Below are 14,703 nucleotides of genomic sequence, written 5' to 3'. Positions count from 1 at the left end.
AAAACCTAAAAAAATTGAAATTTTTATATGAAAAACTTCTTTTGCCCATATCTCCTTAAATATGCGTCCTAGAGCGAAAAGGACTTTAGATCGTGACCACCCCCAAAAAATTGAAAAATTCACCCAAAACATAAAAAAATTGAAATTTTTATATGATAAACTTCTTTTGCCCATATCTCCTAAACTAAGCGTCCTAGAGCGAAAAGGACTTTAATTCGTGACCACCCCAAAAAATTGAAAAATCCACCCAAAACCTAAAAAAATTGAAATTTTTATATGAAAACCTTCTTTTGCCCATATCTCCTAAACTAAGCGTCCTAGAGCGAAAAGGACTTTAATTCGTGACCACCCCCAAAAAATTGAAAAATCCACCCAAAACCTAAAAAAATTGAAATTTTTATATGAACAACTTCTTTTGCCCATATCTCCTTAAATATGCGTCCTAGAGCGAAAAGGACTTTAATTCGTGACCACCCCCAAAAAATTGAAAAATCCACCCAAAACCTAAAAAAATTGAAATTTTTATATGAAAAACTTCTTTTGCCCATATCTCCTTAAATATGCGTCCTAGAGCGAAAAGGACTTTAATTCGTGACCACCCCCAAAAAATTGAAAAATCCACCCAAAACCTAAAGAAATTGAAATTTTTATATGAAAAACTTCTTTTGCCCATATCTCCTAAACTAAGCGTCCTAGAGCGAAAAGGACTTTAATTCGTGACCACCCTCAAAAAATTGAAAAATCCACCCAAAACCTAAAAAAATTGAAATTTTTATATGAAAAACTTCTTTTGCCCATATCTCCTTAAATATGCGTCCTAGAGCGAAAAGGACTTTAATTCGTGACCACCCTCAAAAAATTGAAAAATCCATCCAAAACCTAAAAAAATTTAAATTTTTATATGAAAAACTTCTTTTGCCCATATCTCCTTAAATATGCGTCCTAGAGCGAAAAGGACTTTAATTCGCGACCACCCCCAAAAAATTGAAAAATTCACCCAAAACATAAAAAAAATGAAATTTTTATATGATAAACTTCTTTTGCCCATATCTCCTAAACTAAGCGTCCTAGAGCGAAAAGGACTTTAATTCATGACCACCCCCAAAAAAGTGAAAAATCCACCCAAAACCTAAAATAATTGAAATTTTTATATGAAAAACTTCTTTTGCCCATATCTCCTAAACTAAGCGTCCTAGAGCGAAAAGGACTTTAATTCGTGACCACCCCAAAAAATTGAAAAATTCACACAAAACATAAAAAAATTGAAATTTTTATGTGATAAACTTCTTTTGCCCATATCTCCTAAACTAAACGTCCTAGAGCGAAAAGGACTTTAATTCGTGACCACCCCCAAAAATTTTAAAAATCCACCCAAAACCTAAAAAAATTGAAATTTTTATATGAAAAACTTCTTTTGCCCATATCTCCTTAAGTATGCGTCCTAGAGCGAAAAGGACTTTAATTCGTGACCACCCCCAAAAAATTGAAAAATTCACCCAAAACATAAAAAAATTGAAATTTTTATATGATGAACTTCTTTTGCCCATATCTCCTAAACTAAGCGTCCTAGAGCGAAAAGGACTTTAATTCATGACCACCCCCAAAAAATTGAAAAATCCACCCAAAACCTAAAAAAATTGAAATTTTTATATGAAAAACTTCTTTTGCCCATATCTCCTAAACTAAGCGTCCTAGAGCGAAAAGGACTTTAATTCGTGACCACCCCAAAAAATTGAAAAATCCACCCAAAACCTAAAAAAATTGAAATTTTTATATGAAAACCTTCTTTTGCCCATATCTCCTAAACTAAGCGTCCTAGAGCGAAAAGGACTTTAATTCGTGACCACCCTCAAAAAATTGAAAAATCCACCCAAAACCTAAAAAAATTGAAATTTTTATATGAAAAACTTCTTTTGCCCATATCTCCTTCAATATGCGTCCTAGAGCGAAAAGGACTTTAATTCGTGGCCGCCCTCAAAAAATTGAAAAATTCACCCAAAACATAAAAAAATTGAAATTTTTATATGATGAACTTCTTTTGCCCATATCTCCTAAACTAAGCGTCCTAGAGCGAAAAGGACTTTAATTCATGACCACCCCCAAAAAATTGAAAAATCCACCCAAAACCTAAAAAAATTGAAATTTTTATATGAAAAACTTCTTTTGCCCATATCTCCTAAACTAAGCGTCCTAGAGCGAAAAGGACTTTAATTCATGACCACCCCAAAAAATTGAAAAATCCACCCAAAACCTAAAAAAATTGAAATTTATATATGAAAACCTTCTTTTGCCCATATCTCCTAAACTAAGCGTCCTAGAGCGAAAAGGACTTTAATTCGCGACCACCCCCAAAAAATTGAAAAATTCACCCAAAACATAAAAAAATTGAAATTTTTATATGAAAAACTTCTTTTGCCCATATCTCCTAAACTAAGCGTCCTAGAGCGAAAAGGACTTTAATTCATGACCACCCCCAAAAAATTGAAAAATCCACCCAAAACCTAAAAAAATTGAAATTTTTATATGAAAAACTTCTTTTGCCCATATCTCCTAAACTAAGCGTCCTAGAGCGAAAAGGACTTTAATTCGTGACCACCCCAAAAAATTGAAAAATCCACCCAAAACCTAAAAAAATTGAAATTTTTATATGAAAACCTTCTTTTGCCCATATCTCCTTAAATATGCGTCCTAGAGCGAAAAGGACTTTAATTCGTGACCACCCCCAAAAAATTGAAAAATCCACCCAAAACCTAAAAAAAATGAAAAACTTCTTTTGCCCATATCTCCTTAAATATGCGTCCTAGAGCGAAAAGGACTTTAATTCGTGACCACCCCCAAAAAATTGAAAAATCCACCCAAAACCTAAAAAAAATGAAATTTTTATATGAAAAACTTCTTTTGCCCATATCTCCTAAACTAAGCGTCCTAGAGCGAAAAGGACTTTAATTCATGACTCCCCAAAAAATTGAAAAATCCACCCAAAATCTAAAAAAATTGAAATTTTTATATGAAAAACTTCTTTTGGCCATATCTCCTAAACTAAGCGTCCTAGAGCGAAATGGACTTTAATTCATGACCACCCTCAAAAAATTGAAAAATCCACCCAAAACCTAAAAAAATTGAAATTTTTATATGATAAACTTCTTTTGCCCATATCTCCTAAACTAAGCGTCCTAGAGCGAAAAGGACTTTAATTCGTGACCACCCCCAAAAAATTGAAAAATCCACCCAAAACCTAAAAAAATTGAAATTTTTATATGAAAACCTTCTTTTGCCCATATCTCCTAAACTAAGCGTCCTAGAGCGAAAAGGACTTTAATTCATGACTACCCCAAAAAATTGAAAAATTCGCCCAAAACATAAAAAAATTGAAATTTTTATGTGATAAACTTCTTTTGCCCATATCTCCTAAACTAAGCGTCCTAGAGCGAAAAGGACTTTAATTCGTGACCACCCCCAAAAAATTTAAAAATCCACCCAAAACCTAAAAAAATTGAAATTTTTATATGAAAAACTTCTTTTGCCCATATCTCCTTAAATATGCGTCCTAGAGCGAAAAGGACTTTAATTCGTGACCACCCCCAAAAAATTGAAAAAATTCACCCAAAACATAAAAAAAATTGAAATTTTTATATGATAAACTTCTTTTGCCCATATCTCCTAAACTAAGCGTCCTAGAGCGAAAAGGACTTTAATTCATGACCACCCCCAAAAAAATTGAAAAATCCACCCAAAACCTAAAAAAATTGAATTTTTATATGAAAAACTTCTTTTGCCCATATCTCCTAAACTAAGCGTCCTAGAGCGAAAAGGACTTTAATTCGTGACCACCCCAAAAAATTGAAAAATCCACCCAAAACCCTAAAAAATTGAAATTTTTATATGAAAACCTTCTTTTGCCCATATCTCCTAAACTAAGCGTCCTAGAGCGAAAAGGACTTTATTCGTGACCACCCCCAAAAAATTGAAAAATCCACCCAAAACCTAAAAAAATTTAAATTTTTATATGAAAAACTTCTTTTGCCCATATCTCCTAAACTAAGCGTCCTAGAGCGAAAAGGACTTTAATTCGTGACCACCCCCAAAAAATTGAAAAATCCACCCAAAACCTAAAAAAATTGAAATTTTTATATGAAAAACTTCTTTTGCCCATATCTCCTTAAATATGCGTCCTAGAGCGAAAAGGACTTTAATTCGTGACCACCCCCAAAAAATTGAAAAATCCACCCAAAACCTAAAAAAATTTAAATTTTTATATGAAAAACTTCTTTTGCCCATATCTCCTAAACTAAGCGTCCTAGAGCGAAAAGGACTTTAATTCGTGACCACCCTCAAAAAATTGAAAAATCCACCCAAAACCTAAAAAAATTGAAATTTTTGTATGAAAAACTTCTTTTGCCCATATCTCCTAAACTAAGCGTCCTAGAGCGAAAAGGACTTTAATTCGTGACCACCCCAAAAAATTGAAAAATCCACCCAAAACCTAAAAAAATTGAAATTTTTATATGAAAACCTTCTTTTGCCCATATCTCCTAAACTAAGCGTCCTAGAGCGAAAAGGACTTTAATTCGTGACCACCCCCAAAAAATTGAAAAATCCACCCAAAACCTTAAAAAATTGAAATTTTTATATGAAAAACTTCTTTTGCCCATATCTCCTAAACTAAGCGTCCTAGAGCGAAAAGGACTTTAATTCGTAACCACCCTCAAAAAATTGAAAAATCCACCCAAAACCTAAAAAAATTTAAATTTTTATATGAAAAACTTCTTTTGCCCATATCTCCTTAAATATGCGTCCTAGAGCGAAAAGGACTTTAATTCGTGACCACCCCCAAAAAATTGAAAAATCCACCCAAAACCTAAAAAAATTGAAATTTTTATATGAAAAACTTCTTTTACCCATATCTCCTTAAATATGCGTCCTAGAGCGAAAAGGACTTTAATTCGTGACCACCCCCAAAAAATTGAAAAATCCACCCAAAACCTAAAAAAATTGAAATTTTTATATGAAAAACTTCTTTTGCCCATATCTCCTTAAATATGCGTCCTAGAGCGAAAAGGACTTTAATTCGTGACCACCCCCAAAAATTTGAAAAATCCACCAAAAACCTAAAAAAATTGAAATTTTTATATGAAAAACTTCTTTTGTCCATATCTCCTTTAATATGCGTCCTAGAGCGAAAAGGACTTTAATTCGTGACCACCCCCAAAAAATTGAAATTTTTATATGAAAAACTTCTTTTGCCCATATCTCCTAAACTAAGCGTCCTAGAGCGAAAAGGACTTTAATTCATGACCCCCCAAAAAATTGAAAAATCCACCCAAAATCTAAAAAAATTGAAATTTTTATATGAAAAACTTCTTTTGCCCATATCTCCTAAACTAAGCGTCCTAGAGCGAAAAGGACTTTAATTCATGACACCCCAAAAAATTGAAAAATCCACCCAAAACCTAAAAAAATTGAAATTTTTATATGATAAACTTCTTTTGCCCATATATCCTAAACTAAGCGTCCTAGAGCGAAAAGGACTTTAATTCGTGACCACCCCCAAAAAATTGAAAAATCCACCCAAAACCTAAAAAAATAGAAATTTTTATATGAAAAACTTCTTTTGCCCATATCTCCTTAAATATGCGTCCTAGAGGGAAAAGGACTTTAATTCGTGACCACCCCCAAATAATTGAAAAATCCACCCAAAACCTAAAAAAATTGAAATTTTTATATGAAAAACTTCTTTTGTCCATATCTCCTTTAATATGCGTCCTAGAGCGAAAAGGACTTTAATTCGTGACCACCCCCAAAAAATTGAAATTTTTATTTGAAAAACTTCTTTTGCCCATATCTCCTAAACTAAGCGTCCTAGAGCGAAAAGGACTTTAATTCATGACCCCCCAAAAAATTGAAAAATCCACCCAAAATCTAAAAAAATTGAAATTTTTATATGAAAAACTTCTTTTGCCCATATCTCCTAAACTAAGCGTCCTAGAGCGAAAAGGACTTTAATTCATGACCACCCCAAAAAAATGAAAAATCCACCCAAAACCTAAAAAAATTGAAATTTTTATATGATAAACTTCTTTTGCCCATATATCCTAAACTAAGCGTCCTAGAGCGAAAAGGACTTTAATTCGTGACCACCCCCAAAAAATTGAAAAATCCACCCAAAACCTAAAAAAATTGAAATTTTTATATGAAAAACTTCTTTTGCCCATATCTCCTTAAATATGCGTCCTAGAGCGAAAAGGACTTTAATTCATGACCACCCCCAAAAAATTGAAAAATCCACCCAAAATCTAAAAAAATTGAAATTTTTATATGAAAAACTTCTTTTGCCCATATCTCCTAAACTAAGCGTCCTAGAGCGAAAAGGACTTTAATTCATGACCACCCCAAAAAATTGAAAAATTCACCCAAAACATAAAAAAATTGAAATTTTTATATGAAAAACTTCTTTTGCCCATATCTCCTTAAATATGCGTCCTAGAGCGAAAAGGACTTTAATTCGTGACCACCCCCAAAAATTTGAAAAATTCACCCAAAACATAAAAAAATTGAAATTTTTATATGATAAACTTCTTTTGCCCATATCTCCTTAAATATGCGTCCTAGAGCGAAAAGGACTTTAATTCGTGACCACCCTCAAAAAATTGAAAAATCCACCCAAAACCTAAAAAAATTGAAATTTTTATATGAAAAACTTCTTTTGCCCATATCTCCTTAAATATGCGTCCTAGAGCGAAAAGGACTTTAATTCGTGACCACCCCCAAAAAATTGAAAAATTCACCCAAAACATAAAAAAACTGAAATTTTTATATGATAAACTTCTTTTGCCCATATCTCCTAAACTAAGCGTCCTAGAGCGAAAAGGACTTTAATTCATGACCACCCCAAAAAATTGAAAAATCCACCCAAAACCTAAAAAAATTGAAATTTTTATATGAAAAACTTCTTTTGCCCATATCTCCTAAACTAAGCGTCCTAGAGCGAAAAGGACTTTAATTCGTGACCACCCCAAAAAATTGAAAAATCCACCCAAAACCTAAAAAAATTGAAATTTTTATATGAAAACCTTCTTTTGCCCATATCTCCTAAACTAAGCGTCCTAGAGCAAAAAGGACTTTAATTCGTGACCACCCCCAAAAAATTGAAAAATCCACCCAAAACCTAAAAAAATTGAAATTTTTATATGAAAAACTTCTTTTGCCCATATCTCCTTAAATATGCGTCCTAGAGCGAAAAGGACTTTAATTCGTGACCACCCCGAAAAAATTGAAAAATCCACCCAAAACCTAAAAAAATTGAAATTTTTATATGAAAAACTTCTTTTGCCCATATCTCCTTAAATATGCGTCCGAGAGCGAAAAGGACTTTAATTCGTGACCACCCCCAAAAAATTGAAAAATCCACCCAAAACCTAAAAAAATTGAAATTTTTATATGAAAAACTTCTTTTGCCCATATCTCCTTAAATATGCGTCCTAGAGCGAAAAGGACTTTAATTCGTGACCACCCCCAAAAAATTGAAAAATCCACCGAAAACCTAAAAAAATTGAAATTTTTATATGAAAAACTTCTTTTGCCCATATCTCCTTAAATATGCGTCCTAGAGCGAAAAGGACTTTAACTCGTGACCACCCCCAAAAAATTGAAAAGTCCACCCAAAACCTAAAAAAATTGAAATTTTTATATGAAAAACTTCTTTTGTCCATATCTCCTTAAATATGCGTCCTAGAGCGAAAAGGACTTTAATTCGTGACCAGCCCAAAAAAATTGAAAAATCCACCCAAAACCTAAAAAAATTGAAATTTTTATATGAAAAACTTCTTTTGCCCATATCTCCTAAACTAAGCGTCCTAGAGCGAAAAGGACTTTAATTCGTGACCACCCTCAAAAAATTGAAAAATCCACCCAAAACCTTAAAAAATTTAAATTTTTATATGAAAAACTTCTTTTGCCCATATCTCCTTAAATATGCGTCCTAGAGCGAAAAGGACTTTAATTCGTGACCACCCCCCAAAAATTGAAAAATCCACCCAAAACCTAAAAAAATTGAAATTTTTATATGAAAAACTTCTTTTGCCCATATCACCTTAAATATGCGTCCTAGAGCGAAAAGGACTTTAATTCGTGACCACCCCCAAAAAATTGAAAAATCCACCCAAAACCTAAAAAAATTGAAATTTTTATATGAAAAACTTCTTTTGCCCTTATCTCCTAAACTAAGCGTCCTAGAGCGAAAAGGACTTTAATTCGTGACCACCCTCAAAAAATTGAAAAATCCACCCAAAACCTAAAAAAATTTAAATTTTTATATGAAAAACTTCTTTTGCCCATATCTCCTTAAATATGCGTCCTAGAGCGAAAAGGACTTTAATTCGTGACCACCCCCAAAAAATTGAAAAATCCACCCAAAACCTAAAAAAATTGAAATTTTTATATGAAAAACTTCTTTTGCCCATATCTCCTTAAATATGCGTCCTAGAGCGTAAAGGACTTTAATTCGTGACCACCCCCAAAAAATTGAAAAATCCACCCAAAACCTAAAAAAATTGAAATTTTTATATGAAAAACTTCTTTTGTCCATATCTCCTTAAATATGCGTCCTAGAGCGAAAAGGACTTTAATTCGTGACCACCCCCAAAAAATTTAAAAATCCACCCAAAACCTAAAAAAATTGAAATTTTTATATGAAAAACTTCTTTTGCCCATATCTCCTAAACTAAGCGTCCTAGAGCGAAAAGGACTTCAATTCATGACCACCCCAAAAAATTGAAAAATCCAACCAAAACCTAAAAAATTGAAATTTTTATATGATAAACTTCTTTTGCCCATATCTCCTAAACTAAGCGTCCTAGAGCGAAAAGGACTTTAATTCGTGACCACCCCCAAAAAATTTAAAAATCCACCCAAAACTTAAAAAAATTGAAATTTTTATATGAAAAACTTCTTTTGCCCATATCTCCTTAAATATGCGTCCTAGAGCGAAAAGGACTTTAATTCGTGACCACCCCCAAAAAATTGAAAAATTCACCCAAAACATAAAAAAATTGAAATTTTTATATGATAAACTTCTTTTGCCCATATCTCCTAAACTAAGCGTCCTAGAGCGAAAAGGACTTTAATTCGTGACCACCCCCAAAAAATTGAAAAATCCACCCAAAACCTAAAAAAATTGAAATTTTTATATGAAAACCTTCTTTTGCCCATATCTCCTAAACTAAGCGTCCTAGAGCGAAAAGGACTTTAATTCGTGACCACTCCCAAAAAATTGAAAAATCCACCCAAAACCTAAAAAAATTTAAATTTTTATATGAAAAACTTCTTTTGCCCATATCTCCTTAAATATGCGTCCTAGAGCGAAAAGGACTTTAATTCGTGACCACCCCAAAAAATTGAAAAATCCACCCAAAACCTAAAAAAATTGAAATTTTTATATGAAAAACTTCTTTTGCCCATATCTCCTTAAATATGCGTCCTAGAGCGAAAAGGACTTTAATTCGTGACCACCCCAAAAAAATTGAAAAATCCACCCAAAACATAAAAAAATTGAAATTTTTATATGAAAACCTTCTTTTGCCCATATCTCCTAAACTAAGCGTCCTAGAGCGAAAAGGACTTTAATTCGTGACCACCCCCAAAAAATTGAAAAATCCACCCAAAACCTAAAAAAATTTAAATTTTTATATGAAAAACTTCTTTTGCCCATATCTCCTTAAATATGCGTCCTAGAGCGAAAAGGACTTTAATTCGTGACCACCCTCCAAAAATTGAAAAATCCACCCAAAACCTTAAAAAATTTAAATTTTTATATGAAAAACTTCTTTTGCCCATATCTCCTTAAATATGCGTCCTAGAGCGAAAAGGACTTTAATTCGTGACCACCCCCAAAAAATTGAAAAATCCACCCAAAACCTAAAAAAATTGAAATTTTTATATGAAAAACTTCTTTTGCCCATATCTCCTTAAATATGCGTCCTAGAGCGAAAAGGACTTTAATTCATGACCACCCCCAAAAAATTGAAAAATCCACCCAAAATCTAAAAAAATTGAAATTTTTATATGAAAAACTTCTTTTGTCCATATCTCCTTAAATATGCGTCCTAGAGCGAAAAGGACTTTAATTCGTGACCACCCCCAAAAAATTTAAAAATCCACCCAAAACCTAAAAAAATCGAAATTTTTATATGAAAAACTTCTTTTGCCCATATCTACTAAACTAAGCGTCCTAGAGCGAAAAGGACTTCAATTCATGACCACCCCAAAAAATTGAAAAATCCAACCAAAACCTAAAAAATTGAAATTTTTATATGATAAACTTCTTTTGCCCATTTATCCTAAACTAAGCGTCCTAGAGCGAAAAGGACTTTAATTCGTGACCACCCCCAAAAAATTGAAAAATCCACCCAAAACCTAAAAAAATTGAAATTTTTATATGAAAAACTTCTTTTGCCCATATCTCCTTAAATATGCGTCCTAGAGCGAAAAGGACTTTAATTCATGACCACCCCCAAAAAATTGAAAAATCCACCCAAAATCTAAAAAAATTGAAATTTTTATATGAAAAACTTCTTTTGCCCATATCTCCTAAACTAAGCGTCCTAGAGCGAAAAGGACTTTAATTCATGACCACCCCAAAAAATTGAAAAATTCACCCAAAACATAAAAAAATTGAAATTTTTATGTGATAAACTTCTTTTGCCCATATCTCCTAAACTAAGCGTCCTTGAGCGAAAAGGACTTTAATTCGTGACCACCCCCAAAAAAATTAAAAATCCACCCAAAACCTACAAAAAATTGAAATTTTTATATGAAAAACTTCTTTTGCCCATATCTCCTTAAATATGCGTCCTAGAGCGAAAAGGACTTTAATTCGTGACCACCCCCAAAAAATTGAAAAATTCACCCAAAACATAAAAAAATTGAAATTTTTATATGATAAACTTCTTTTGCCCATATCTCCTAAACTAAGCGTCCTAGAGCGAAAAGGACTTTAATTCATGACCACCCCCAAAAAATTGAAAAATCCACCCAAAACCTAAAAAAATTGAAATTTTTATATGAAAAACTTCTTTTGCCCATATCTCCTAAACTAAGCGTCCTAGAGCGAAAAGGACTTTAATTCGTGACCACCCCAAAAAATTGAAAAATCCACCCAAAACCTAAAAAAATTGAAATTTTTATATGAAAACCTTCTTTTGCCCATATCTCCTAAACTAAGCGTCCTAGAGCGAAAAGGACTTTAATTCGTGACCACCCCCAAAAAATTGAAAAATCCACCCAAAACCTAAAAAAATTTAAATTTTTATATGAAAAACTTCTTTTGCCCATATCTCCTTAAATATGCGTCCTAGAGCGAAAAGGACTTTAATTCGTGACCACCCCAAAAAATTGAAAAATCCACCCAAAACCTAAAAAAATTGAAATTTTTATATGAAAAACTTCTTTTGCCCATATCTCCTTAAATATGCGTCCTAGAGCGAAAAGGACTTTAATTCGTGACCACCCCCAAAAAATTGAAAAATCCACCCAAAACCTAAAAAAATTGAAATTTTTATATGAAAAACTTATTTTGCCCATATCTCCTAAACTAAGCGTCCTAGAGCGAAAAGGACTTTAATTCGTGACCACCCTCAAAAAATTGAAAAATCCACCCAAAACCTAAAAAAATTGAAATTTTTATATGAAAAACTTCTTTTGCCCATATCTCCTTAAATATGCGTCCTAGAGCGAAAAGGACTTTAATTCGTGACCACCCTCAAAAAATTGAAAAATCCACCCAAAACCTAAAAAAATTTAAATTTTTATATGAAAAACTTCTTTTGCCCATATCTCCTAAACTAAGCGTCCTAGAGCGAAAAGGACTTTAATTCATGACCACCCCAAAAAATTGAAAAATCCACCCAAAACCTAAAAAAATTGAAATTTTTATATGATAAACTTCTTTTGCCCATTTATCCTAAACTAATCGTCCTAGAGCGAAAAGGACTTTAATTCATGACCACCCCAAAAAATTGCAAAATTCACCCAAAACATAAAAAAATTGAAATTTTTATGTGACAAACTTCTTTTGCCCATATCTCCTAAACTAAGCGTCCTAGAGCGAAAAGGACTTTAATTCGTGACCACCCCAAAAAATTGAAAAATCCACCCAAAACCTAAAAAAATTGAAATTTTTATATGAAAACCTTCTTTTGCCCATATCTCCTAAACTAAGCGTCCTAGAGCGAAAAGGACTTTAATTCGTGACCACCCCCAAAAAATTGAAAAATCCACCCAAAACCTAAAAAAATTGAAATTTTTATATGAAAAACTTCTTTTGCCCATATCTCCTTAAATATGCGTCCTAGAGCGAAAAGGACTTTAATTCGTGACCACCCCCAAAAAATTGAAAAATCCACCCAAAACCTAAAAAAATTGAAATTTTTATATGAAAAACTTCTTTTGCCCATATCTCCTTAAATATGCGTCCTAGAGCGAAAAGGACTTTAATTCGTGACCACCCCCAAAAAATTGAAAAATCCACCCAAAACCTAAAAAAATTGAAATTTTTATATGAAAAACTTCTTTTGTCCATATCTCCTAAACTAAGCGTCCTAGAGCGAAAAGGACTTTAATTCGTGACCACCCTCAAAAAATTGAAAAATCCACCCAAAACCTAAAAAAATTGAAATTTTTATATGAAAAACTTCTTTTGCCCATATCTCCTTAAATATGCGTCCTAGAGCGAAAAGGACTTTAATTCGTGACCACCCCCAAAAAATTGAAAAATCCACCCAAAACCTAAAAAAATTGAAATTTTTATATGAAAACCTTCTTTTGCCCATATCTCCTAAACTAAGCGTCCTAGAGCGAAAAGGACTTTAATTCGTGACCACCCCCAAAAAATTGAAAAATCCACCCAAAACCTAAAAAAATTGAAATTTTTATATGAAAAACTTCTTTTGCCCTTATCTCCTTAAATATGCGTCCTAGAGCGAAAAGGACTTTAATTCGTGACCACCCCCAAAAAATTGAAAAATCCACCCAAAACCTAAAAAAATTGAAATTTTTATATGAAAAACTTCTTTTGCCCATATCTCCTTAAATATGCGCCCTAGAGCGAAAAGGACTTTAATTCGTGACCACCCCCAAAAAATGGAAAAATCCACCCAAAACCTAAAAAAATTTAAATTTTTATATGAAAAACTTCTTTTGCCCATATCTCCTTAAATATGCGTCCTAGAGCGAAAAGGACTTTAATTCGTGACCACCCCCAAAAAATTGAAAAATCCACCAAAAACCTAAAAAAATTGAAATTTTTATATGAAAAACTTCTTTTGCCCATATCTCCTAAACTAAGCGTCCTAGAGCGAAAAGGACTTTAATTCGTGACCACCCTCAAAAAATTTAAAAATCCACCCAAAACCTAAAAAAATTTAAATTTTTATATGAAAAACTTCTTTTGCCCATATCTCCTTAAATATGCGTCCTAGAGCGAAAAGGACTTTAATTCGTGACCACCCCCAAAAAATTGAAAAATCCACCCAAAACCTAAAAAAATTGAAATTTTTATATGAAAAATTTCTTTTGCCCATATCTCCTTAAATATGCGTCCTAGAGCGAAAAGGACTTTAATTCGTGACCACCCCCAAAAAATTGAAAAATCCACCCAAAACCTAAAAAAATTGAAATTTTTATATGAAAAACTTCTTTTGCCCTTATCTCCTAAACTAAGCGTCCTAGAGCGAAAAGGACTTTAATTCGTGACCACCCTCAAAAAATTGAAAAATCCACCCGAAACCTAAAAAAATTTAAATTTTTATATGAAAAACTTCTTTTGCCCATATCTCCTTAAATATGCGTCCTAGAGCGAAAAGGACTTTAATTCGTGACAACCCCCAAAAAATTGAAAAATCCACCCAAAACCTAAAAAAATTGAAATTTTTATATGAAAAACTTCTTTTGCCCATATCTCCTTAAATATGCGTCCTAGAGCGAAAAGGACTTTAATTCGTGACCACCCCCAAAAAATTGAAAAATCCACCCAAAACCTAAAACAATTGAAATTTTTATATGAAAAACTTCTTTTGCCCATATCTCCTAAACTAAGCGTCCTAGAGCGAAAAGGACTTTAATTCATGACCCCCCAAAAAGTTGAAAAATCCACCCAAAATCTAAAAAAATTGAAATTTTTATATGAAAAACTTCTTTTGCCCATATCTCCTTAAATATGCGTCCTAGAGCGAAAAGGACTTTAATTCATGACCACCCCCAAAAAATTGAAAAATCCACCCAAAATCTAAAAAAATTGAAATTTTTATATGAAAAACTTCTTTTGCCCATATCTCCTAAACTAAGCGTCCTAGAGCGAAAAGGACTTTAATTCATGACCACCCCAAAAAATTGAAAAATTCAAATTTTTATATGAAAACCTTCTTTTGCCCATATCTCCTAAACTAAGCGTCCTAGAGCGAATAGGACTTTAATTCGTGACCACCCCCAAAAAATTGAAAAATCCACCCAAAACCTAAAAAAATTGAAATTTTTATATGAAAAACTTCTTTTGCCCATATCTCCTTAAATATGCGTCCTAGAGCGAAAAGGACTTTAATTCGTGACCACCCCCAAAAAATTGAAAAATCCACCCAAAACCTAAAAAAATTGAAATTTTTATATGAAAAACTTCTTTTGTCCATATCTCCTTAAATATGCGTCCTAGAGCGA

The sequence above is a fragment of the Haematobia irritans genome, chromosome 4 (genome assembly GCF_050003625.1).
Source record: "Haematobia irritans isolate KBUSLIRL chromosome 4, ASM5000362v1, whole genome shotgun sequence".
In the NCBI taxonomy this organism is placed as follows: Eukaryota; Metazoa; Arthropoda; class Insecta; order Diptera; family Muscidae; genus Haematobia; species Haematobia irritans.
The sequence above is the reverse complement of the archived record's forward strand: the minus strand, read 5'-3'. Positions refer to the sequence as shown.